The sequence below is a fragment of the Toxorhynchites rutilus genome, chromosome 2 (assembly GCF_029784135.1).
Source record: "Toxorhynchites rutilus septentrionalis strain SRP chromosome 2, ASM2978413v1, whole genome shotgun sequence".
NCBI lineage: Eukaryota > Metazoa > Arthropoda > Insecta > Diptera > Culicidae > Toxorhynchites > Toxorhynchites rutilus.
In genome coordinates, this window is record NC_073745.1 from 117,247,660 (window position 1) to 117,274,560 (window position 26,901).

Sequence of the window (26,901 nt, forward strand, 5' to 3'; positions counted from 1 at the left end):
TTTTGTTATAAGTTACCTCAGAAGTACAATTTTGCCCCGTGCGGTGCGCACCTTTGCCCCCACTATGGGGCAAAAGTACGCATTTGCCATTTTGTATGAAAATAGGTTTTTGTCTAACTACAAGCAAATCTCGAGAATTTCTTGTACTACGTTTCGTAGGTAATATATATAGTCACAATTTGGTAAGCAAACTGAATTCTATTTGCTTTTATTTCAAGAGTTATTGGACGACAACAGTTAGGTGCGCACCTTTGCCCCGCACTACTCTAACTGTAGTTAGAAGTTTTATGAGTGGACGGAATCTCTTTCTTGTGAGTTCCCATCAGTTTCCGACAATTCTTGATTTTTCTGGAGAAAGAAGCCACCAAACCCCCAATGTTCGAGTACCCCAAGCTGTGTCCCTGGCGTTAGACGCAAAAATCACCTCTCGCGAAACTGTAATTGTTTAGCATTTGGCGAATTCGCTTAAATTTGCACACTCCTTTCTCTAGACGTTGATATTAGGCATCATCCTAGAAACGCAGAACCAATTCCACCTCTGTTGCCTTTGTATACACACCTGGATGCTTGCGCTTCACCTTCGAAGGGTGAAGGTATAATTTTGTGTGCCCGAAGACACTTCAGTTGCGTACTTTTTCGTTTTCGTCCGCAAAAAGGCGGCGGTACGAATAAATAAGCAGCAAAATTAACACCTCCAAGGCTTTGGATTTTGAGTATAATTGTGTTTTAATTATTTGATTTTTGTGAAGGTTAGAAGTGAATGCTGCTGTTGCTGCAAATGCTTACCGCAATAATCTAACTTAACTCCAAAGAATTAAAATTGAAGCCTTATAAAATGATTGATTTTCGTACTTTTATAATTTACTTCTCTTCATTCTTGTGAACACTTCAGCTAATTGGGAACAATCTGGAGGAATCGCAGCCGCGGAAATGGCTTTCGTCACGATTGGAAAAAATAATATATTAATGACGAAGAATTACCCGACAATCAATAAACAATCCAAAGGGGAAGCTGATACGTGATTTGTAACCCACTCACGAATCGACAGTAGCCGGGCAGTGGTTTGTTAATATGCCTTCCACACGCCAACAATTAGTCGCCGATCGTGGCACTCACGGATTCCACCGCCATGTACCGTAGACAGCAGAGTCTTGAGTGTAAGAAAAAAATCCGTTTTCATGTGCCAGGTGAGGAAGGAAAACTGAACTCGAACCGTTCGAGTGCCATCCACGGGCAATCGCAGTCGGTTCCAGGGATAAGGACAAAAAATGAGGCAAACCACTTAAGAAAGCGGTGATATCTACAATGGTGTTGGCGGCGACTACTGTCTGGGGAGTCTGTTGTTTTTTTTGTGCCCCTCTTAAGCGCAGCCCTTAAGCTTCCTGGACGTTCCGCCAGATAGTCCCGCCAGCGCCAATGAGATTTTTCGTGACAAACATCGCTAATTAAAGCCACCCGTTGTTATCTTGGAGTGTTCCGACTTAATGTTTGTTTCCAGATTTATTCTCCGAAACCCAGGTCCAGGTGCAGAAAGATGCCCGGCGATCTGAGCTACCGTTTTCAGCTTCAGGGGAGGCGAGCCGCTTGAATTCCTTGTTAATTTCTTTCGATTGTGGTGTTAATTTAAATCTTATTTTACTTCTGAATATCACAGTTGGAGTGCAGTGCAAATAGATCGCTGTGGTTAATATTGAACGTGGGTTGAAAAGCGAGTGCAAATGGAAAGCGTGTGAAACGAAAATAGAAGGTTTAAATAAAAATTAATTGAAAGTAGATTTCATTAGGTTGGCAAGAAGATCAATTTTATGTGCAGTTTGTCTATGCAGACAATTAACTTTTGATTATTGAACATGTCATAGCATTCGATGTCCTTTTACATCCTCTGGATATTTTATTGTCGCAAAAACGCAAAAAAAGTCGCATAAAAAAGGCTGCCCAAACGTACCGTTTTAAACGGGACAGTACCGTTTTTTACCATTTAGAATTGTCCTGTATTTTTAACACTTTGTACCGTATTTTGAGTATACAGAACATTCTTATATTCCTTAATATTCCACTATCATTGTTTTCAATAATTTTATTCGAATGAGCATCTGATGAAGGAATTGGGATTTACATTATTGTGTTCGCAGAGATTTTACGCAACTGTCTTCAACATGCAATCTATATTGAAAGTTCCGTTGTAAAACTTTATAAATATAAACATTTTTAAACGATTCATTCAGAAAAATTGAAGAGTTTTTGTGATTTTGAACATTTTAGCATCATTTCGCTTGGTAACGCACGATTCCCTTCTCTTGGACTTTCTATCGAGAGGATTCTTAGTATTTTTGAAGGAGTGTGCTCTTATATCTTTCCCAAGAAAAGTGTCCTGTTATACTACGAGATTTAACTGAAATCCGATGCCTAAAACTATGCTTTCAACCAGAGACATCAGTTTGTGACCTTTCAAACATTTATTAGTGGTGGATCACACCTTTGAGGAAAATGGTGGTTCCATCGACTGAAGGAGGCCTGGATGATAGCTCAGAATTTTTGGAACTCTCTAACTTTGGTCTTGTGGAAGACCAAACCGTTTAGATGTGGCACAGGAAAATTAAAACACTTTGGAAACTGGAAACTGGAAACTGGATTTATTCACGCGATGTAACATGCTAAACGGTTGGAAATGGAAGACTGGTGGAGATCAATTCGTATGCACATATTTGTTTGTGTGCTTTCGGCTCCTGTTATACTGTCCATTGGGTTATTATGCTATTTGTGGATGTGGAAGGAAGGAGAGTCTTGGATGAGAAAACTAGAAGTGGGTCATATATTTGATATAACCGCAAGGTGGACGTAGGACTAACGTTGGCTTAGCAATCAACAAGTAACAAGCATATAAATCTTAGACGTTTCATCTTTAGAATAAAGTGATTATCATACCACTTCGTTTAGCCGGAAAAGAATTATTAACGTTCCAAGGGGGAATAGATTCCTCCTCGGAAATACCCAGCGCAAATAGTACCCACTCCCCAAGCCCCGACAATTGGAATCATCGTTGATCCGGAGCAGGATAATTAACGCTTGAGAAGGAATGGATTCCTCCTCGGAATTACATAGCGAACATCTAATTTTCTATGCCAATTTCCCCTGGTTCCATGGTTTTGAAATCTGTGTTAGGGAAACATTCCGGGTTGCAAAAACGCAAACGAGTACAAAAGTACCAACTGCTTGCATTCAATTTGCTATGTCAATTTCCCCTGGCTCCATGTTTTTGAAGTCTGTGTTAGGGAAACATTCCGATTTCCAGAAACGCAAGCGAGTACAAAAGTACCCGCAAGTACTTTTGACGTAGAACTACGTCTTTCAGGAAGGGTGCCAAATCAGAAACCAGGTCACATTTTTATGAAATAAAGTTAACGTTAATAACTATTTTCACTGTGAACGAATTCTCATGATTTGCTTCTTCTTCTTGATTGGCGTTAACGTTCCATGTGGAACTTTTGCCGTCTCAACGTATGCATTAACTCATGATTTGCATACCAATCGAATCGGAAATTCTCTAGGATTTGTTTGATATGCTATGCATCAATTGATAGGAAATATTTCTACGCGTCTAGCACGATTAATAAAATGTTATTTTTCATGAGATGAACAACTGAATAACTATAGAATTTCAAGCGTTATCTAAACACCTTAACTGCTAAGATTTGATTAACCCGATTTACGGTTTCCCCAACACAGATTTCAAAATCGATGTACCTGTGGAAATCCGCTTTGCAAATATACATGCAAAGTCGGGGGTATTTTTGTTCCCACCGAGCTGTGTTTCCCTAACACGGACTTCAAAATCAATGTGTCTGGAGGAATCCGCTTTGTCAAAACATGCAAGTTGGGGGTATTTTTCCCCACTGAGCCGTGTTTCCCTAACACGGACTTCAAAATTAATGTGCCAGGGGCAATCCGCTTTGCAAATACATGCAAGTCGGGAATATTTTTTAGTGTTGAGTATTTTGTACTTGCTTGTTGTTGTGCAGACCGGAATATGTTTCCCTAAAACGTACTTTTAAACTGAGAAGCCTGGGAAAATCACCATTTCAGATACTAGAGGTGAATGAACTTTCGCGGTTCGAGAACTACGTAAACATGAGATGTGCAATAATTTCAGAGGAAAATGTAAAACGCAATGATCGTTTGACACTTTGACACATATCAAACGTAAAAGGACGTTCATCAAATTTATTTGTAACGAAAAACATAATCTATTACAAAAATTTCGATGCATTCTAGAATAAAATCCGAAGTGCTAAACAAGTGGATTGCATAATGTAATTGCGTAGTTCGTAGTTAGGGAAACATCGATCCATTCCAGCGATCGTACCTCAATCGTTGCGTAATTATAACTTACATACCGATTGGTGTGATTTCAATAGCATGTTTTGTAAGTAATTTTAGGGCTATTGAACCAAATTTTCGGATCAAAAAGTAACAAGCATATAACGCGTAGACATTTTATCTATCGAATGAATCATTAATCATACTATTTCGCTTAGTTGTTTAGGAGCTATTAACGCTCAAAATATCGTTCTCCGATGAAACGCTTTCGTTTTCGAAAGTTTGAACTTACACCCCAGTATAGAAATGAAAGACGTAGTCCTACGTCAAAAGGATAGGGATGGAAAAGGAAAGTAGCTTTTTTCGAATCTTGCTTCTCTTTCGCGATGTCGGTCGCGAACAATTCGTCTTGTTGAAAGAGATGATGTATCTGCCACTGATATCGCCTGTAATTTTGATGATTCTATTAGAATTCTTATCAGCGTCAAATCGTCTTCAACTCGATCATCCCCAAGGTTGGCCTCAAACCATTGTTCAAAAGTTTGAACTTAAGTCGGGACTTCTTTCGCCGCAACTTCTCCCGACTCATATCCAATCACTGTTCGTTAGACGCGCTGTTATTTCGTATCGATCTGACCAGCAACAATATCCGCGTTTGTGGTGAAGGTTTTCACGACTTTGAGCATGTTGTTTGGTCAAAACTATCGATCTCCGTGTGCAAACATTAAAATTGTGCAAATCTCCTTATGTCCCATCCTCTCTAAATAAAAATATGTCACCCTACTAACTTCGAGTCGTCTGCGTTTTATAGATTCCTTATCCTATCAACCGTAGGATGATCAAATTATACTTCAGAATTAAAAATAGATTCAGAACCTGGATTTATCAAATTAATATGACTGAGCCTGTAGGAATAAACGATTTATAAAAAAAAATAATAAAAAATCATAAAAACTCTTCGACATAAAAGGAAAGAAGTATCTGACTAGTGAGGAGCAAAGTGGTCTTGAAAGTTTAGTTGATTTAGATGAAACACAGTAAACGAAATCTATTTAAGCTATGGATATTTTTACGATACTGCGTTGGAGTACATTGAAAAATGAAAAGTTAGTCTAGTAAACACACAACAGTAAAATAGGATTTTATTAAATTCCATTCCTAATTGACCATCAAAAGTAGCATTAGTACAAATCTTCTTTTTCAGATATATTGAAACATGTTGTTTGATGAAAACACAAAACTAAAGAAATTAAAATTAAAATTAAAATTAATAGTTTTGTGACTTATCGCAATATATTAGACCCGTATTTTTTAGTTTTTCATTAGGGTGGTCCGACAAATAATTTTTCTCCAAAATTACCAATTTTAACGAAATCTTAGAACCACTCAGATTTTCAGAAATTCACTCAATAAAATTCTTTAAAAAATGAGTTTTTATTTCTATTTTGCTTACGTGTCCCGTTTTTAGCCCAGAGCTATTTGGTCAGCCTTCATTGTATACTACGATTTATTTGGAAACCCATGCAAATCCTTCTCAACAGAGATATGCTGGTGACCTTTCGAACATCTATTAGCCTTATTAAAAGAGATGATGTATCTGCCACTGAAGTTGCTGCTGATGTTGATGATCTTATTAAAATTCCTAAACAGCCTAACAGCCTAAACAGCGTGTCTGAATATTTAAAATGACGAATTGATTATCTATGCCCAATCTATATATATATATATATATATATATATATATATATATATATATATATATATATATATATATATATATATATATATATATATATATATATATATATATATATATATATATATATATATATATATATATATATATATATATATATATATATATATATATATATATATATATATATATATATATATATATATATATATATATATATATATATATATATATATATATATATATATATACAGCCATTCCATGAAGAATCGATATAGTGGATTCCAGATTTTCGTGAATATTGGTAGTTTTGTTCCTTATCGCAAAATATTATACCCATTCTATTTTAGGGTGGTCCGAAAAATCTATTTTTCCCTTTTTTTCCAAAAATATTTTTATCGAAAGTCATCTGTTATGTCTTGTGCAAACAGATATCAATTTAGGGATTTGTTAAGATAACTTTCAAGTTGAACGTCGAAAAAATCGTTTCAACTTGACCCGGTGTACCTTATCTGTTTGGCATGGAATGACTGTATATAAAAATGGATTTATGTCTGTATGTCTGTCTTTCTGTCTGATTCTTATGGACCGATCAGCGAGAAAATTTGTTTGCAGGGGTTTTGGGGCGACGACAACTGTTGGAGAAGGTTCTTATGATAATTGGAGACCCCTTCCCCCTCTCTAAGGGGGGACTGCCATACAAATGAAACTCAAATTTCTGCCGAATTTGGCATGTGAGGGTTTTTGGGTACGAGAAATGTTCCACACATATTTCAACCAACCATATTCCAACTAAACATGGCATTTGAAAATTTTCGGAAACATATGACGGAAACTGATCGCACTCCTACACTGCGTTTCATAACTATAGAACCACTCCATTTTTCTGAGTTTTCAGAGATATGTAAAAAGTCGGTTGAATTGAAGTATATAGTATAGGATACTATATAAATCTTAAATATCTTAAACATATGGAAAATTTTTACGATACTGCGTTGGAGTATATTGGAAAATGGCTGTTATAAGAGAATCATAACAGTATTATATTAATCACTTGGCCAGAGATACAAAGTACCATTTGTAAAAAAAACCTTCCGAAGTAGCATTTGTAAAAAAACCTCATATAGATTATAGGGATCATAATTAATGAGATAAAATAGCAGAACAAATAATCCTTACCTGTTGCGAATGTGTGCAAACATTTTCAAAAATAGAACACAAATTACTGGAATATAAGGAATTCGTTAAGATTACTGATTATATTCTGAGTTTTCCTGGCGGGTAAGTCATTACCTCCTACGCATCTTCATCTCATCAGCATCTAAACATTCCTTCGTTGCGGGAAGCGAAGCAGGTGCATCTAAGAATGTTTGATTGATTGGTTTTATTGTAATACTAGCTGACCCGGCAAACTTCATCCCGCCCAAAATTTATTTTTCGTTATCACATCCACGTTTCTTACTAAGTATCGTAGTGTAAAATGAAGGCTGACCAAATAGCTCTGGGCTAAAAACGGGACACGTAAGCAAAATAGAAACAAAACCCATTTTTTAAAGAATTTAATTGAGTGAATTTCTGAAAATCTGAGTGGTTCTCAGATTTCGTTAAAATTGGTAATTTTGTTCCTTATCGTAAAATATTAGATCTGAAATTTTTGGATAAAAAGGGAGAAAAATTATTTGTCGGACCACCCTAATGAAAAACTAAAAACTACGGGTCTAATATATTGCGATAAGGCACAAAACTATCAATTTTAATTTTGATTTTAATTTCTTTAGTTTTTGTGTTTTCATCAAACAACATGTTTCGATATATCTGAAAAGATTTGTACGCTCATAAGCTCAATCCCAGAATTGTTCATTGATTGATCTTCTGAACTACCCTTTAAAATTATTTTTTACAATAAAATTTCAGTACTCGACATTGTAATATAAAATTATTTTCAGACATAATTCTAGTGCAAACTTGCAAATAACGTATTTCTCCGTTACATGGAATAAATGTTTGATACAAAAAATATGATAGAATGAAGACAGACCTAAATAGAACAATTCTTTTCTCGAATTTTGCTCTTATCAACATATTCGGCGATCCATTTTTTCATATAGATAGAAGACGATATAGGAGCGCGTTTTATCACATGAAAATCCATTTCCACTTTCGAACGAAGATGAATTTCATTACCGCAAACATCAAATGGACTAACAACGCTCGTCAATATGTAATTGTAGAACACATGCGAATTGAATTTTTCGAATTTTCCCATTTTCCTTCAGATTTTTCCGAAAATTTTCAATTGTCGTGTTTGGTTGGATGATGTGTATTATTTCTATGAAACCCCATCTCCATTCCAGAGAAAAGAGAGGTGTTATACCATCATAGAAACATTTTTCCTATCCAAAAACCCTCACATCCCAAATTTGGCTCCATTTGCTTTACAGGGTAACTTCGATATAACGTACATTTTACTTTCAGAATTGTACGTTGTATCGAATTGTAATAATTACATATAATTCATTATTTTTTCAGAAAAAAAAATATTCAAAAAATTATTCCAGTGGACTTTGATAATGTGTACGTTATATCGAGGTAAAATGTACGTTATTTCGAGTGACGTTATATCGAGGGTACGTTATAACGAGGGTACGTTATATCGAAGTTTCCCTGTATTAGTTCTCGAGTTATGCAGAAATGCAGAAAAAAAACACCATAGAAACGTTTATCGGTCCCTAAAATCTCTATATGCCAAGTTTGATTCCATTCGCTTGATTAGATCTCGAGTTATTCAGCGCAACCCACGTATAGGGGAGGAATGTGAAACCACTTAAAAACGTTTCTTGTCTCCTAAAACCTCTACATGTTAAATTTGGTTTCATTTGCTTGATTAATTCTGGAGTCATGCAGAAATTTGTGTGTTATTTGTATGGGTTCCTCCCTTTTTAGAGAGAGGGAGGAGTGTCGAACTACCATAGAAACGTTTATCGACCCCTAAAACCTCTATATGCTAAGTTTGATTCCATTTGTTTGAATGGTTCTCGAGTTGTTCAGCAACTTTCAAACCCCCTTCCTCCCCCCTTTTTTGAGAGAGGGGAAAGGAGTGTCAAACCACCATAAAAACATTTATTGCTCTCTAAAACCTCCATATGCCAAATTTGGTTCCATTTGCTTGATTTGTTCTCGTGTTATGCAGAAATTTGTGTTTCATTTCTATGGCAGGATTTTTCCTCCTCCATTCTGGTATTAGCTAAATTCAGTTGAATGGCACTCGGGTTAATGTTACATAACCAAAACTTCACACATACCAATGGGTACAAATATACTATCTTAGTCCTCGAAGTGTAAAACATTCGATATCTCCCCGGACGAGCCCGAGGCAAACCATCGTGATTACACATTTCATATCTTGAAGCAAAAGCTAATCCTCTCTGCACAACACCATCCGCGATAGAAGGTGGTGACAACGTCGTCAAAGGCCGTCGCCCATTCCCGGTTCGAAATAGAGAGGAGCATCGTGCTACAATCTACACAGTTAATTATTGTGAAAAATGTACCCATTACAAATTGGACGCACACTTCTCGATAGCCTTTGGTGAGTTTAATTACTCCTCTCGAGTATCGGTCCAAGCCACGAATGGCCAGTACTGGTCGGTCTCACGTATGCTGCACTCCAATGTCTATGGCCGATGGTCTTGCAACACCCATCGGAAAAGATGTGACTGGTTTTGTCCTTCCCTTTCTGTGGCGTCGATGTGAAAATTGGCTCCCCAGGCCGATCGGCACATAACCAAACGGGGGGTGGTGATTGCGGGGGCAAAAAAACACCGAAAGCACCTCCCCGGACTAGACGTTTAAAGCGACGCTGATGGCATTTTTATGTGACAAACGAGCATATGCGGCGCTCTGTGGCATCGCACTCGGCGTCGGGGAGGAAAGTGTTGAACATTTCCTCCTCATTAAGTTCGATTTCAATTACTATTCCTATAGCGAGGCAGAAGGCGCAGGTGCACCGAGGTTTGCTTGCCTGCCTGCCGGAGAGTTGGACACGCCGTAAAACGGTTGACTAATTTGCTCCTGAAGCTTGCCTCGTACCGACCGTCGCCGGAAAGAAAATTGTGCCGATACGTAGGCTTCTACGTACTTACGTACGAATGCCGTTGATTATCAGATAGCCCGGGATTGATAGCCCTGGAGGCTAACGTGAAGAATTTATGTGTTTTAAATTTGACACGAATCGGTTAATTATGCAGAACAAATATAGTTACGGCCAAAAACGAAGTCTCTATCGTTGTGAAAGTGAACGTTTCAACCTTTGCGTGAGTAGCTGTTTGGTACGTTTCGAAATGGTTGGGACTCACTGGATGGATGGCGAGCAGTTGTGGACTCCAGAGAGTTTTTTTTTTCATCGAAATACAAAGTTCAACTTCAATTTTCCAATTGATGTATTGTATGGACTTTCTGATGAAAAACTCACTATGGTATTGATGTTTTGGGAGGATATAACAGAAATGAAGTTTGAGCTCCCGTGCTCTTCCCGTTTGCATTAAGTCCAAACTATGGCGATTTTTATTACGCGATTTGCTCGAAAATACGCGATTTTCTTTTAATTACGCGATTTGGCGATTTTCCTATCGCGCCTTGTTGAGAAGATAAATCCTGCAAGTGCGTGCGAGTGTGGTTGTGATGAGCGTGCGCTTATGATGGGGACAATTTGATTTTCTTGAAATTCACGCATCGATCGCGAAAAATACGAATTCAGTGTATATGTGTCCAAAATTTGTGAATATCTTCATTGTGCCATAATTTGATATCTGAACGCTTTTCTAATCATGATTTGAATTCCGGACATTATTGCTTTAAAATTCAGCATTTCTTTGAGAGAAAATAGTTATTGATTTTTGTAACGCTTATTATTTTATTGTTATTATATCTTTATACAGCCATTTCATGGCAAACCGATATAGTGGTTCTCAGATTTTCGTCAAAAGTGGTAGTTTTGTTCTATATCGCAAATTATGAGAACCGTATTTTTTTATTTTTTATTTTTTTTGTTAGGGTGACCATCTCAATTTTAGAGTGGTCCAAAAAACCATTTTCGGCTAAATTTGAAAAATCATAACTCAAAAACGAAAAAAAAACCCCTCTCTGCTTTCGAGATATGTTGTGTGAAAAATCCTCAGCTTTCTAGAAAAAATATAACAAAACTATAGCGCCTTTGGTCCCGAGACTATGAAAACAATAACAAACGAATACAATCAATAACAACGAGAGCAGAATTCAAATTTTCTGCAGGTATAGTATTTTTTCAAAAAATTGTTGATTGGTGATTGGCTTTAATTTGATATGTTGAACATCTCAATCGGTCTAGTAGTTCAAAAGTTATGAATTTTTTTAAAAAGTCATTTTTGGCAAAATACGAAAAAAGGTTTTTTTGGACCACCCTAAAATGGAAATTGTCACCCTACTGAAAAAATAAAAAAATACGGGTCTAATGTTTTTCGATAAAGAACAAAACTACAATTTTTCACGAAAATCTGAGAAACACCATATCGGTTTGGCATGGAACGGCTGTATATATAAAAGAGGGTGTTGTAGCAGGTTCGGATTTCTTATAAAACTTTTCACTAGGTTCGGATAATCGTCTCTTATAAAACTTTTCACTAGGTTCGGATAATCGTCTCTTCACTTTGGAATTCAAATCGACAATAATAATTTATTGTGCTCAATACCTATTACGGAAACTCCTATGCAAGAAGCTATTCAAAAGCTTAATAATAGAATTATTTCAAATCAAAGCTTTGCATATGTATGGTGCGGTACTAGATTTCTAGGTGTTCGGACCAAAACATAGTGTGATCTATCAGAGGGGTTTCCCAACGTACGTGTAAAATATCATCACAGGAGAACGGTTGATCAGATCTGCGTCGTTTATATATCGTTGAGTTTGTCTTCGCTCAAATTAGAATGATAGAATACTTTGGAAAATATTTGAGATGATTAGAAAAATTCGAAAAAACTCACTAGACATATGTTTATATACAAAACAAGGGAAAATTCAAAAATAAGAGGCACGCATATGTATGTTTCGCAGTGAAAATCATCATTTAGATCAATTTTACAGATCAGGACCATAACATACAAACTTGAAATATAGTCGTTATTTTTACCAACCAAAATATTCTCTAGAAATAAATTATATTGCAGAACAACGTTCGCCGGGTCAGCTAGTTATAATATAATATTAATATTAAACTGAACTTTTGATCCGACCGGATCTAGAATCATCTTCTGAATGTATTTGTCAACAGCTAGGTAATATGTCTAAATCTCAACAGTACCTATCAGTCGCATCAATTGAACATTCCAATGATATTTTGTTTTTGTGATTATCTATATATATAAAAATGGATTTCTGTCTGTCTGTCTGTCTGATTCTTATGGACTCGGAAACTACCGAACCGATCGACATGAAAATTGGTATGTAGGGGTTTTTGAGCCCGGGGAAGGTTTTCGTGATAGTTTGAGACTCCTCCCCCCTCTCTAAGGGGGGTGAAGGGGTCTGCCATACAAATTAAACACAAATTTCTACATTACTCGGGAATTAATCAAACAAATGAAACCAAATTAGGCATATTGAGGTTTTAGGGTGCAATAAATGTTTCTATGGTGGTAAGACTCTCCCCCCTCTCTAAGAGGGGCTGCCATAAAAATGAAACACAAATTTCTGCATAACTCGAGAACTAATCAAGCAAATGGAACCAAATTGGGCATATGGAGGTTTTAGGATGCAATAAATGTTTCTATGATGGTTATACTCACCGCCCCCCTCTCTAAGGGGGCTGCCATACAAATGAAGCACAAATTTCTGCATTACTCGAGAATCAATCAAGCAAATGAAACCAAATTTTGCATGTGAAGGTTTTAGGGTGCAATAAATGATTTTATGATGGTTAAACTCTCAACCCCCCTCTCTAAGGGGGGGGGGGCTGCCATACACATGAAACACAAATTTCTGCATTACTCGAGAATTATTCAAGCAGATGGAACCAAATTAGGCATATTGAGGTTTTCGGGTACAATAAATGTTTCTATGGTGGTTAGATTCTCCTCCTCTCTAAGAGGGGCTGCCATAAAAATGAAACACAAATTTCTGCATAACTCGAAAGCTAATCAAGAACAAATTTGGTATGTGAGGGTTTTTGAATATGAGAAATGTTTCTATAATGGTATGACACCCCTCCCTCCTCTGGAATAGTTCAACCAAAAATATTTCAGCCAAACATGATAATTGAAATTTTTCGGAAAACTCTGAAGGAAAAAGGGAAAATTCGGAAAATTAAAATATGTTCCACAAGTACATAGTAACAAGGGCTGTTAATCCATTTGATGTTTGTGCTAACGAAATTGATCTTTGTGCGAAACTGGAAATGGATTTTAATGTGATGAAACGCACTCCTATATCTTCTTCTATCTATACCTGAAAAAAAGGATCGCCAGATGTGTTGATAAGAGCAGAACTCGAGGAAGGAATTGTCCGATTTAGGACTGTCTTTATTCTATCATATTTTCTGTATAAAACATTTATTCCATGTAACGGAGCAACATGTTATTTACAAGTGGTTGAAAAATCGAGAATTGTGTCTGAAAATAATCTGATATTATAATGATGAGTTTTGTTCGAAATACTAGGAATTTTATACGTAATTTCTTCAATTTAGTGTTTCATAAATCAGTCGTAGATAGTTTGAGAAGCAAAACCGCACATTAAACTCCGCTCTAGTACTTTTTTGGGGAATTTAGACTGCTTCTAGGCCCGGAAACACTCGGCTACGGCATTCCTTCCCATTGCAGTATAAAAAGCGAGACCCGGAAGCTGTTTGAAGTCTTCGAGAACATAAGTTTTATCGTCCATTATGGTGCATGAACATTTTTGCAAAAACTGGGTGTAGGGCACCTTAGCACGGCTTTTTGCAGTGAAATTTTGCTTATCATCACGATTGGGCACCTTTTTCACTTTGTACGCCTTTAGTCCATGCCTCTGCTTCACCTTTTGTACATATGATTTTGATTTTCCAACCTTTCGAGCCACATTTCTAACTGAAAGGTTGAGATGTTTCTCAATAATGGCAACCACCTTTCGATCCATCTGTCGGGAGCATACTTTTCGATTTGTTCCGCTTCCAACCTTCCGATCCACTGTTAAGCGCTGGTCAAACGATTTGCAGTTTCAGCTTTTTGGCGAGATCGCGTACCGACAGTGTTGGATTTTGCTGCCGTTTGCGCAAAATGCGTTTGCGTACTTTTACTTGATTCGACGCCATTTTACCAAACTCAAGAAGAAAGTAAACATGTTGGACATCGAAAAAAAGGAGAGGGTTTCAGCTCTCATGTAAGTGAAATATTTCATTGATTAGTGAAATAGTTCATAAACTACACTGACAGAAAAGTGTCCGAAATTTAATGTGGACAGGCTTTATCTTCGTATTACGTATCAGATGGCAAGCAAAACTCAACTGGGATTTTCTTTTTTAATTTTTTTTTTCAATATTACAGATTATTATTTCATATGTTTTTATACAACACTTATTTCAGCGTTTTAGCAATGATAACATTATTTATTTATTATGCCCTTTTAACCTCGAGTAAACCGCGAGTATTCGGTCGAATCCTACTAAACATAGCAATTAGTTGAAACTTTGTATAAACAAACCTTGAATCAGCGGCTCCGCAAAGCTTATGCGATTGAGCCTTACAAATAAATGAATTTAATAAAAAAAAATTATTTATTTATGTCAAATGGAAATTTAACGCATTCACATCAACGTTATTGTCAGTCTTATTCACGATATTGATATAATTTTTTTTTTGTTTTTGGAGCATTTTCCGTCCGACGTATTCAATATTTTTTCATGTTGGACGCATCATTTCATCGAATGATGGTCTCTGCCAGTCGCCGAGTGTGGCAGATAACTTGCTATACATTTTCTTATATAATGCTAGCCGGCAAACGTTGTTCTGCTATATAATTTATTTCTAGAGACTATTTTGCATTGTAATAATAACGAATACAAGAGAGTTTGCATGTTATCGTTCAAATATGTAAAATTGATCTGAATGATGATTTTCACTGTGAAACATACATATGCATACCTCTTTTTTTCAAATTTTCCATACTTATTTTCTACTAGCTGACCCGGCAAACTTCGTCCCGCCTAAAATTTGTTTTTTGTTATCAATACCTATAAACATCCACGTTTTCTTACTAAGCGCAAGTTCATGAGTACAATCGCCGAACTGAGTAGGGGAGGGGAGGAGTGTCTATTCACCATAGAAACGTTTCCTGCCCCCTAAAATCTTCACATGTCAAATTAGGCTCCATTTGCTTGATTAGTTTTCGAGTTATGCAGAAATTTGTTCTTCATATGTATGACAGCCCATCCTAAGAGAAGAGGAAGGAGTGTCGAGCCACCTTAAAATCATTTATTGCACCCTAAAACCTCCACATGCCAAATTTCGTTTCATTTGCTTGATTATTTCTCGAGTAAAGTAGAAATTCGTATTTCATTTGTATGGCAGCCCCCCTTAGAGAGGGGGGAGGGGTCTCAAACTATCATGAAAACCTTCTCCGGCCCAAAAAACACCCACATACCCATTTTCATGTCGATCGGTTTAGTAGTTTCCGAGTCCATAAGAACCAGACAGACAGGCAGACAGAAATCCATCTTTATACATATAGATATTCTCCAAAGTATTTTATCATTTTATTTCGGGTGAAGACTAACTCACAAAATATATAGACGACGCAGATCTGATCAGCCGTTCTCCTGTGATGATGAGTTATACGTACGTGGGAAAAAAATCTAATTTAGTGGATTTAAATAACATTTTGAAGTGAAAAACTTAAAAGGGAATGGTTTTGAAGGTTGTTATTAATTTTATCTCAGAAATTCATAATAAATTAAATTATTTCTATCAACCATATTAAATCTCGCTTGACACCCATTTTCTATCTTTCTCAATTTCGCTGCAATATCGTTATAAGCAATACCAGGGGAGAATTCAATTAAAATCTTCAAAAATCACGAGTTTTCTCAACTGTACTGTACAATTGTACTTAAATTTCAGCTTAACGTTGAAACATTACTTTTTTGCTTGAAATAAGCTATTTTTGAACCTTGTATTCTTAAAAAAAAAAACTCTCAGGGATTCGATTTTTGACAAGAAAAAAAAAATCGAGATGACAGTAGATCTCGGTATTTCACACGATTTGAAAACATTTGGCATAGAAATATTTAAAAAAAAACCCGATTTCATGTAAACAGCCCCCCCCCCTCCTCCTCCTTTGATTTTCGAGGGTCAAAAAATTAAAACATTGAGCACCCATGTCCGATTGAGCTGTAATTTAGCACAGGTATATTTTTTTTGGACCAATTAACAAAATGTACATGGTAGGTTTTTGGAATTTGACATGATCATTTTCGCGGCGATTTTACAAAACACATTTCTCACATGAAGGAAGGAAGTGATAGACGATCATATTTAATAAAAAAAAATCCTCCTAAGCATATGTTCGAATTGAAACAATGACAGAGTTTTAGAACCTTTTTTTTTTGTTTCGGAATCTGTTGCCTCAAACTGGCTCTACACTAAAAAATACGCCACGGAAAACAATTCTGATGCTTTCATTTGAAAGATGAGAAAATTTAGTACAGGATATAATAGTGGAACAACTAAATTAGTGGATTTTAATAACATTTTGGAAGTGAAAAACTTAAAAGTTAATAATTTTTAATGTGTTATTATAAATTTTCTCCTGAAAATTGATATTAAACTCGATTGTTTCTATCAATCAAATTAAAGCTCTTAAACCACTCTACAATTTGTTCTCTGACGCCCAACTTCTATCTTTGTTAATTTCGCTGCAATATCGATATCGATATCGATAAACAATTCCTTGTGAAAATTCAGGCAAAATCTTCAAAAATCACGATTTTTACCCCACTGTACATTTAATAGCCACTTAAACTTCACCTTAACGTTGAAAGGTTACATTTCTTCTTTAAATAAGCCATATTCGAAATTTAAAAAAAAAATTCCAAACTGTGTATGACCGAGTCCAAAATTGTATATAATCTAATCACATATAATCGAGTCTGTATATAATCGAGTCCGACCTGTATACTGGTTGGGCTATTCATAGCTTTTTTTTCAGTTTCTACTTTGAATCTCTTAGAATAATTTGATTTTATTAAATAAAACAGTTTTTTATCCAATGCGCAATTTTAAGTTTCTCAATGTCTTTTTACGCGTACGATGTTCAAACTGTTGTAGACCACTCGAAATTTATATCAATAAAAAATAAATTATAACAAATAATGAGTACAAAACGAATAAAACACTATTATCATCATAGACTTACAATAAAAGAGATGAAATCACAAAACCAAACGAAAATGTATCCATCATAGCTTCGTCATCTTACATACCAACATTGATCATATTCTGGGTCAAAAATCTAAATCATGCTTCAAAAACTCTTTATAAATGCTACGGAACATTCAAAGCTTGTGACTGTCTTTGTCTCATTGGGTATTGTACAGTTGATATTCCTTATAAAAAATTAATAAAAAAAATGAAGATACCTTATTCCATCTCTTTTCGTTAGATATCCAACGTCGGACAGCGCAATGTGTCTTCACATCATTAAATCGGCCCCTTCATACTTCACGATTTTTTATACATTTTTGTCGGCAGGTTTTTCCATTTATACCATAACAGTTCTATAGTTCATACTTGCTCTCATACTTACTTTAGTTTTTAGGAAAATTTATGACGTTCGATTCTTTACCAATGAACATTAATCTAAAATGAATAACGAATGTGAACTAAGCAAAACTGAGAGCTTTCCGAATCAACGGTCGTCATGAAGCAAATATATTTTTATAGCCGATTTCATGCTGTCGTTTGAAGATGTTTTAATCAGTGGTTTCTCGACAGGTGGAGAATACATTTCTAGTCATAAATTCGATAAGGTCGACGATCATTGATCGTAGTCGTTCGAGTCCTTCCTCTAACAGTGTGGTTCAAAAAACCAAAGTCGCGGACAAGCACTTACTTTCGGTACTTTTGGAATTGGGAGATATTATTACGAAATATTCTATTGTACGAAAGACGACCGTGTTATCGCAATGAGGAATGTATTTCGACTTTTTTGATTCGGGGTCAGGGTCAGTCATATAGATCGACCACTGACCACGATCGTTCGGGTGATCACGGTATTTCTCCTAATCTCTCTCTCGCTAATTTGATAGTATATAGCTGTAGCTTTAGGGTAATACTATTTATTGTTGCCTTATTGATATCGGGTTGGGAATTATACTATAGGTCCTCAACACTTTGTTTTGAAAGTTTTGTCAGAAGGGCCGATATTATTGATATCGTTTCAAACAGGTTGGAATCGTCACCCTGAAGCTGAAACACAGATTCAAAAAAGCTGAAAATCTTGCTATGTAAGAAACTCTTGGTGGTCAGCGAACTCCAGCGTGTAGAAGTATTTCGTCGTTTTTCTCATATAACTAAGCAAATAATCGAGTGTTCAAAGAATTGCTTCGGTTGCTTCGAAGGTTTTTGATAGCACTCATAGCTTATAACAAAGACTGATGCAATCTAGGGCTCAGATTTTTTGCTACTAAATGCTGTCTGTGAATCACGCAACGAATGGCCAGTACCTTACGCAGTTGTAACTTTGAGTGAGCTGTAAAACCACGATGACGACCAACCATTAATGATACACCATCAGTCTCCATATTCTTTCATGGAATAGCTTTTTCGGTAAAAAAAACCGATAATTTCTCCTCTGGTATCAGTCTTCATATATGTAGCGAAAATCATTTCTTGACACATATTTTCATCTTTAATATATCGAACATATCCTGACAACAGAGCTCTACATTGACTCGTCCAGCTGGATAGAAAATCTGTTGGTCTACACTCGACAAAAAAAATTAGAGGCACAGAGTGCGAAGTCGGAAATTTAAGTGATTTTTGACATGCTGTAACTTCGTCAAAAATCAACGCATATCAATGAAATGTACATCATTTTGAAGCTACAACTTTATTAATATTAGAAGTATGAGTTAATATTAGAATATGTTACGTACATATTTTTATCTTGGTGTGTAGGTGTAGTGAGTAATAATATCGGATAGAAACGAAAAAATGATTTTTCTCTGTTTTGTCAAAGATTTTGTGGGCTAACACAATTTTTTACTAACCAAATAACCTTATCAACCAGCTTTTATTCGGTTCCTAGAACGTTCCTGTAGGACCTTTCCATACAGCGATATTTTAGTTTGAATGAAAAATTACCCCTTCTTCTTTGATGATAATTCAATAAACAATCATCGCACCGAAAATCGAGAGGCAGTTTTGAAAAATTCAATAAATTCTGCACGAGGATAATTTGTTACTTTGACAAAAAAAATTTGGCATCGATTTCAAAAAAGTGTCAAAAACAGGATTTTTAGAGTGTTTTACAAAATCCACTGTAGTTCTGCAATTGTCGCAGTAAGTTCTTATGTTTGCAGGCAAAATTTTTGGCCTAAACATCTGTGAACGTTTCATATTCATACGTTAGACCGTTTTTTCTAGCCGATTTTTCAAAGTTTTAAATAAAATAGAGGAGTATTTAATCGCAAATCGTACCAGAAGTGTGCCTCTCAGTGTGACTCCCAGAATGAATGATTCGTTACATAGTTCCCTCTTCGCGACCCATCTCAAGTTTCCTGAAATAATTTAAAAAAAAAATTTCGCACGTTTTCGCACACTTCCCATCAAGTTAAATCAACCAAACTTTAATCGATTACTAACAAGATATTAAATTTTCATCTGCCGTCGCAATGTCTAATGAAAAACGTCGGAAAACTTGAGCTAGCGCTCTGAAAGTTAAATTCTCATTTTTCAATGTTCCGCATGTTTTGTTTGAATTGGTGAAAACATCGTTATTTTTTCGACACTGATGCCAGACAACATCATCGAAACAGCTATAAAAACCACTCAATAAAATGTTATTCCTGAGTCATAGCGTTTCATATCATGAAAATCAATAGAATAAAATTGTGTTGATATCAATACAGTTATTATTTTTACGTTAAATGGGTCTAGAATGTACGTTTTAGCAATGAAAAAGTTTTAAATGAAAAAGTATAACATTCAATCAAAATGCCTCGGCCAACGAAGAGAAGAGTTAAGTGTTATAAATTTGCTCATGTTACGATCGCGTATAATCAGAATTTTACTTCATATGCAAATACACCTTCTATATATATTTATATTTGCATTTGTTCATCGGAACACATCGTTCATACATTTTACTTCAGTATTGAATTGTTATTTTTTCAAATGTGTTCTAAGACTCGTGTCAGTGAAACGCCACACAATTGTTCTTCTCTAGCAAACACTATTACCCCATGAAAAACACGTGTTTCACCTATACTACTAAAATGGATTTTGAATTAAATTAGAAGTAGAGAACATTATCATTTAAGCTCCATCGTATTTTAGAAGGCATATGAACTTGCAACCTAAGGGCAAGCTTGTTATAAAGTAAAATGTCAGGAGTTTGGACATGAATTGGAGAATGACGACCTTTATGTTAAATTACGTATATGTTTAAAATACAGAGAAATGCTAAACATGCCTGAAGGACTCGTACGATCAAACACATTATCTTGCACGAACCTGTTCACGTTTTTTTCTAACCGAATTTTTTATCTTGTACTTTTTATACATTGTTATTTTAATCTTGCACACTCATCGTCTTGTTGAGTTTTTAAAATATACAGCAATAATATTTTCTACTAAAATATTATTCATTCTCAGGGTTGCCACATATACAGAATATTCTGTATTTTGCAGATTTTTCCCCAAATTTCAGATACAAAATCTGTTTATCAGAATAACAGATTTTCTGCAAAGATACAGAATTTAAAAATATTTTTTCAAATTCAAATTCAAATGGTAAATTAACTAAAGTTCATTTTCTCTGTCTACCATCTTACTAATAAACCTTTCTTTTTTTCATCGAGTCATAAAGATATGTACCTTGATTTATAAAAATGTTGAACCATATGAAATGTCACCTCACTTCTCCATCACTACTAAAGATGCTTTTGGGACACTTTTCGATAATTCCACATTCATCAGCGTGGGAGAGAGGAGCGCCAAGGATGAAATTGACGGAATATTCAAGAAAAGCAAATTTCAACAAAACCATGTATAAACATAATTCAATTTATTATGAGAAAACTAACAAGGTGATTCACGTAACACAACTTACGGAGCATCTTAAATATTTAAAATAAGCACTTGTGTTATTTTATAGAAGTCGGTATTAAGACCCCGTCGACCCCTAAAATCAATTTCCGTTTCTGTCGACTCCTGGGAAACCGAAATTGACCCCAAGGAGTCGATATCGACCACTTTGAGAAACCCTGTTCTAGAGGGTGTGTACTTTATTTTACCCAGTATGTATTATGTTTGTGTATAATTATTTAAAATTGCAGAATTTTCATCACAATCTGGAATGAAATTGGACAGAGAAGATTCGTTTTCTTCATGACTGCATAAAAGTGTTCATTATGTTTCTCTCCAATCATCAGGAATAAGAAATAATGAAAGTCTCAAATCCGAAACACGAAATAATTGCATCGTCTGCCTGTTACCCTAGACCTTTGCTTCCTTTTTTTTGCTAACATGTGCAAGCTTCATGAGACCCTTCACAATGATTATGTAAATACACCAAACAAAAAACGAACACTAACCACTGATTAATTGTCATCCGTTGCTTATTTCACAAATGATACCTTCTTCGTGTGGAAGACGCCCTCCAGCGAGCAACAACAACAACAAAAATCCAACAACAACAGATGACCGGTCCACCTGAAACATTCGCCTCTCACCGCACTTTCGCTTGATCTCGCACCGCGGCAATGGCAATTCGCGACCATTAAGCGTGAAGACGCGCATTCTCACCGCTGTTCACACTTGCCTGCGTGTCACTATCGGCCGACTTGAGGTCCCAAATACCCCGCGGCCTCGGGTATCGTAAAGCGCAAATCTTAATTCGTTACTGCACTTCACTTGCGCGCTGCTACTCGGAATGGGGTCCATGCGGCAGCAGCAGCATCAGCAACATCAGCAGCGCCTACAGGAGAGATTGCTCTCATTACTCACAATAATGAATTAATTAAAACGTAAAATGATATGTTTTCCTTTCGCCTCCTTTCCACTGGAGTCTGTTTGCGTTGCAATCTTGATGTTGCGATCTTTACCAATTCCTGTCACCGCGGTTGAAGTGGTTTTGCACATTTTTTTTCCTTCTTTTTTCTCGCTTGGACGTTGATCTTGAAAGCTTTCATTCGAGTCGTGAGCAGAGCTGGATAGACCTCACACGCATGCGTGATCGCATTGACCTCTGACCTCCCGCACCGGACCCACGAAACGGCGATGTGAAAATCTAAACGTGAAGATCCGCGCGACACATGAGAAGAAGTCATGTATGGATTTGTTTGCTCTTCTCTTGAAACGTCACCACTTGCGCTTGAAAACGGTGGTAAAATGGACCCTTTCGCAACGTGTGTGCATTAATTGCGAACGCGAGCAATGTTTTGCCGGTACCAATCACTCTGCTTTGCTTACAGTTTTACGAGAGCAGTTTTTCTGCCGCACCACAATAAAGACCTCCCTTCACGCTGGTTGTAAGAAAACCGAGCGCAGAAAACATTGGTAATTGACCGACTGGAAAGGAGACAATCCACCGGTTGAGCTATAGGTCAAGTTGCTTTATAAAACTCTTAAGTGAGTGAGGTTTGGATTCACATGCTTGACGATGGGATGTTTTGATGTCTCTATGTGTGTCGTTATCTCATAGCTTGCCTGTGCGCCGCACCCGCGCTTCTTTGTGGGACTCCCCGCCGGAACCCAGAGTGTTGAGGACACCAAGGGCCGGGCGAATCATTGAAATTGAATTGGCTGCAGCACCGACTGGATTGCTTATCCCCTGACAGGCATGGATTTGGATTTGAATTGAATTACCTGGAACTGGTTCGTTGGGTGATTGGAAAAATTCATGAGTCCAATCCACTAAAGGACTGTGGGAAAATGCGACTCCGCACGGCACTGAAGTAGTGAAATAAGCGAATGCGTGAAGTGGAAATCCCCCAGAGCGCACTCGTGTGAGAGCCAATGGTTCAATCGAACAAAAATAGGTTTTGTTTTCATTCGCGACGTTGATGATACCATGACATGAAGATTCATCCATTATTTATTATAACATGGTGATCGAAAAGTGACCATCAAAGCATCGGTGGTTCAGTGGTAGAATGCTCGCCTGCCACGCGGGCGGCCCGGGTTCGATTCCCGGCCGATGCATCTGCTTTTTTTATGGCTATAAACAATTTTCGTCGCTGAGCGCAATGAAGTTTGCGAAGCAAATTCCTCACAGAACACGAGTTTTGATATTGAAATATAATTATTTGTAAATGTTGCTTGGGTTTTAATCTTTCCATGATAAAATAACAATATAAACTTAACATTCTCCACTTGAACACATGTCACGAATCAGCGAATATCCGAAAACTGTTTAAGATGTTAATTGGATGCTGGAGGATAATCACTACTCTCATTGATTCCTTTTGAATTTTGATTGAAAAAAATCTGTATACACTGAAGTCGCTTTTTACGCGGATTTAGGAATTTACGCGGTTTTTTTCAGGCAAGGAGTGGAGCATGGGGGATAGGATTTAGTTTCCTTGTCAGAACATTATAGCATTCGTGGCGATATTGGTACCTGAACCTTTTGGTTCGATTTCAGCTGGCGTTCAAACGGCTTTAGTAACCGGTAACCATGCTTAGACGGCTCTTTACTTACTGTTCGGTTGTTGCACGTTGGACAGAGCAGAGCTTATAGTAATTTACTGGTAATTATTTCTTATTTTTTACACAGAAATGATATGAAACAGACATAAAATGCCTACAAAAACTCTCTGAGCCATCTCTTTTGATTTTCTAATGATTAAAATAGCTAAAGTTGGCGGCCCAAAATATTGACTTAATTGTCCGAAATCTGTTTTCAAAGCTCCTTAGAAATTCGAAATTTCTTGGTCATTGTTACCGCGATCACCTTTCGGACCTTGGGAATCAGTGCTTTTGATTAGGAGATTGGAACGACACAACTTTATTCTTCTTCGAGTATAATAGACCGATATTCGGAGTGTTGGATAGTTGTTGTATTTTCGACCTTACAATGTAGACTAAGACCGATTTGCCTATTCCTATCGGTTTTATATCGTAAAGCGGGTAGATGAGTAGGTAACAAAATAGAAAACTGTTCGTGAGTCTTTGATAAAGATCGGTAGATCACAACCGGATGCTGCGATGGGCTGATAAGAATGATACGTTAGAAAGAGTATGCTAACTAGACCTATTCGAGCAGTTTGGCTCGTGCATAAACTACGCGTTGCGAGAACAGTCATTTTCAAATAAATTTTGTTGCTGAACGTTGTATTTCAAAGTAGACATTCCACTCTTTATTATGGTATAATAAAACAGTCATTTATTGTAACAAAAACATGTTTTTCTTGCCAAGAAATTGTACAACCATTTCCTAAAGTGGTCCAAATACCTTATTTCGCACTTCTTTTGCACTCATGCTAGAAAGAGTACGTCAACGGGAACCCAAATTATTGGGGCCTCAGATGGCGCGATATAAACAATCCGGAGGCGGCAAGTTCGATTCCCAGTCCGATCGGGGTTGGAACTTCTTCCTCGGCTTCCCTGGGCATAAAGTATAATTGTGATTGCTACACGATATGCAATTTGTTTGAATATGGGTTGCATTTTATACTAATAACTCACTGTTTGTTAGATTTTCACGCGAATTTTGATATTCATTTTACACGGATTTTGGAAAAAACGCGGAATATGGAAATAACGCGGTACGTATCAACCGCGTGAAAAGTGACCCCAGTGTCAACAGATCTAGTGTGCTAATTGATGTGACTTTTCACGGAATAAGTTTGTATTGTATCATTAATAAGTAGCTGAGAAATAAAAGGAAAAACAGATATCATGTTTGTATAATGCAAAAAAATCAGTTAATCAATTGTTATAATATGGGCTGCATTTTAAACTAATAATTTACAGTTTGTTAGATTTTACACGGATTCAAAAATTTACGCGGTTTATTTTTAAGCGGATTTTGACCCGCGTGAAAAGCGTATCCAGTGTATATGATTTCCGAAGGAAAATGAATATTTTTAAAATTTGAAATTAATGTGATAAGGATTTTTTATTTATTCTCTCATAACTGCTAGTTGTTAAGTCTGTATTCACTTCAAAGTATGAACGAGGAATTCTGAGGAAGTTGTGTTCTATATAACTGGCCAAATTATTATACCCAAAATAGAAGTATTCGAAATTTTCTCAATTTTTGAAACAATTTTTGAACACTTCGTAAAAAAAAAAGAACGCATAAAGATGAGATGTACAAAATTTTCAATGTTGTAGTTTAGGAAAGCCCCAAGTACACAATTTTAATTTGATTTGTATATGTGTAGTGGCCAAAACATAGTGAAAGGAAAAACAACGTTTTGCCGAGTTTTAGAAGCCATCATCACACCATCTCACCAAATGCATTAATGTTTTTATCCATTCAACCAATGGATGAAACAATAATGTATTTGGAATGATGAGCAGGGCCTTACAATTTCACTTCAATTTACACATCGTCACTCAATAATAAGCCCATGAGCTGAAATTATATGTGGCGAAGATGTTGGAGTTTGCGCGCGTAGTTTGCTTGACAGCTGAGTTTCCATAACTACTTTTGGAATCGTGACGACAATATTTGTGTTTATATTCTATTACCTACCTAATCCATGTAAAAACGATATCTTCAGTAAGTTTTTTCTCAATTAAAATCAGAAAGTTTTTTGGAGTTCTTGCTGAATATAAGTATAATGTAACAGTGTCCAGTAGATATTTATGGAATCATGCCGGAATAAAAGAATAAAAATTATACTATTGTGTGTCATTTTCACTCCTTCACCTTCATAGATACGATATTTTCTAGGCTCATCGTGTCGGAGTATGTGATTTGAGAAAATATTCTATAATAAGGCAAGAGTACTTAGAAATCGTGGCTGTGGTCCTTTTTGTCCCTTAAAGGATTTTTTTTATTGTTTTATGTTATGAATAAAATTAAAGGTTCATTTGAAGATGTATTTTTCTGTTTACACCTGGATGCGTAGTTACTGTCTGAAAATACCTACCTTGCTGGTGGTATCGGCTCTGAAGCAACGGGATGTCGCAAAACGAGTTCCGATGAATATTTTGAAACATTGGGACAATACCTAAAGCGTTACATAGAGATTTTTGAAAATTCGAAACATTGCCAAAATGGCGACCATTTTTGTTAAAAATGAGTTATTTTTCATGAAACGGCTATGTAGCGCTTTAGTTAATTTTTACATGCTGATAAATAATTTCAGCCAAATCGGTCGAGTGGACTCTGAGGTATAGACTCCAATAGCTGAAAAAACATGGTTTCGAGAAAAACGCGTTTAAAAATTCGTACATTCATATACAGCGTATATCCTTTGAGGTGACCTCATACTTTTGGTTGTAACTTTCCAACGAAATGAAATATGAAAAAAAATCCTTTTATTTTGAACAGCTCTCAGGCCTGAAATTCTATAAGCGCACTGCCAGAGGAGATGTCCCCGGCAAATTTAAGTTCATTTTTGCTGATATTTTTTCAGGAAGCTCTTAATTTGGCAAGGTATTTGCATCTGTGTACAAAACCCAGACATTGGAGTTGAAAAGTTAAGGG

At 36.3% G+C, this 26,901-nt stretch overlaps 1 protein-coding gene and 1 non-coding gene across 2 annotated transcripts in view; both read left to right on the forward strand.

The window, feature by feature from the left end:
• LOC129769294 (Krueppel-like factor 3) overlaps window positions 1-26,901 on the forward strand; it is a 419,258-nt gene that overhangs the window by 330,707 nt on the left and 61,650 nt on the right. The gene's annotated exons all lie outside the window — the stretch shown is intronic.
• On the forward strand, window positions 23,371-23,441 carry Trnag-gcc (transfer RNA glycine (anticodon GCC)). The gene has a single exon. It is a non-coding gene; the product is annotated as a tRNA-Gly (tRNA).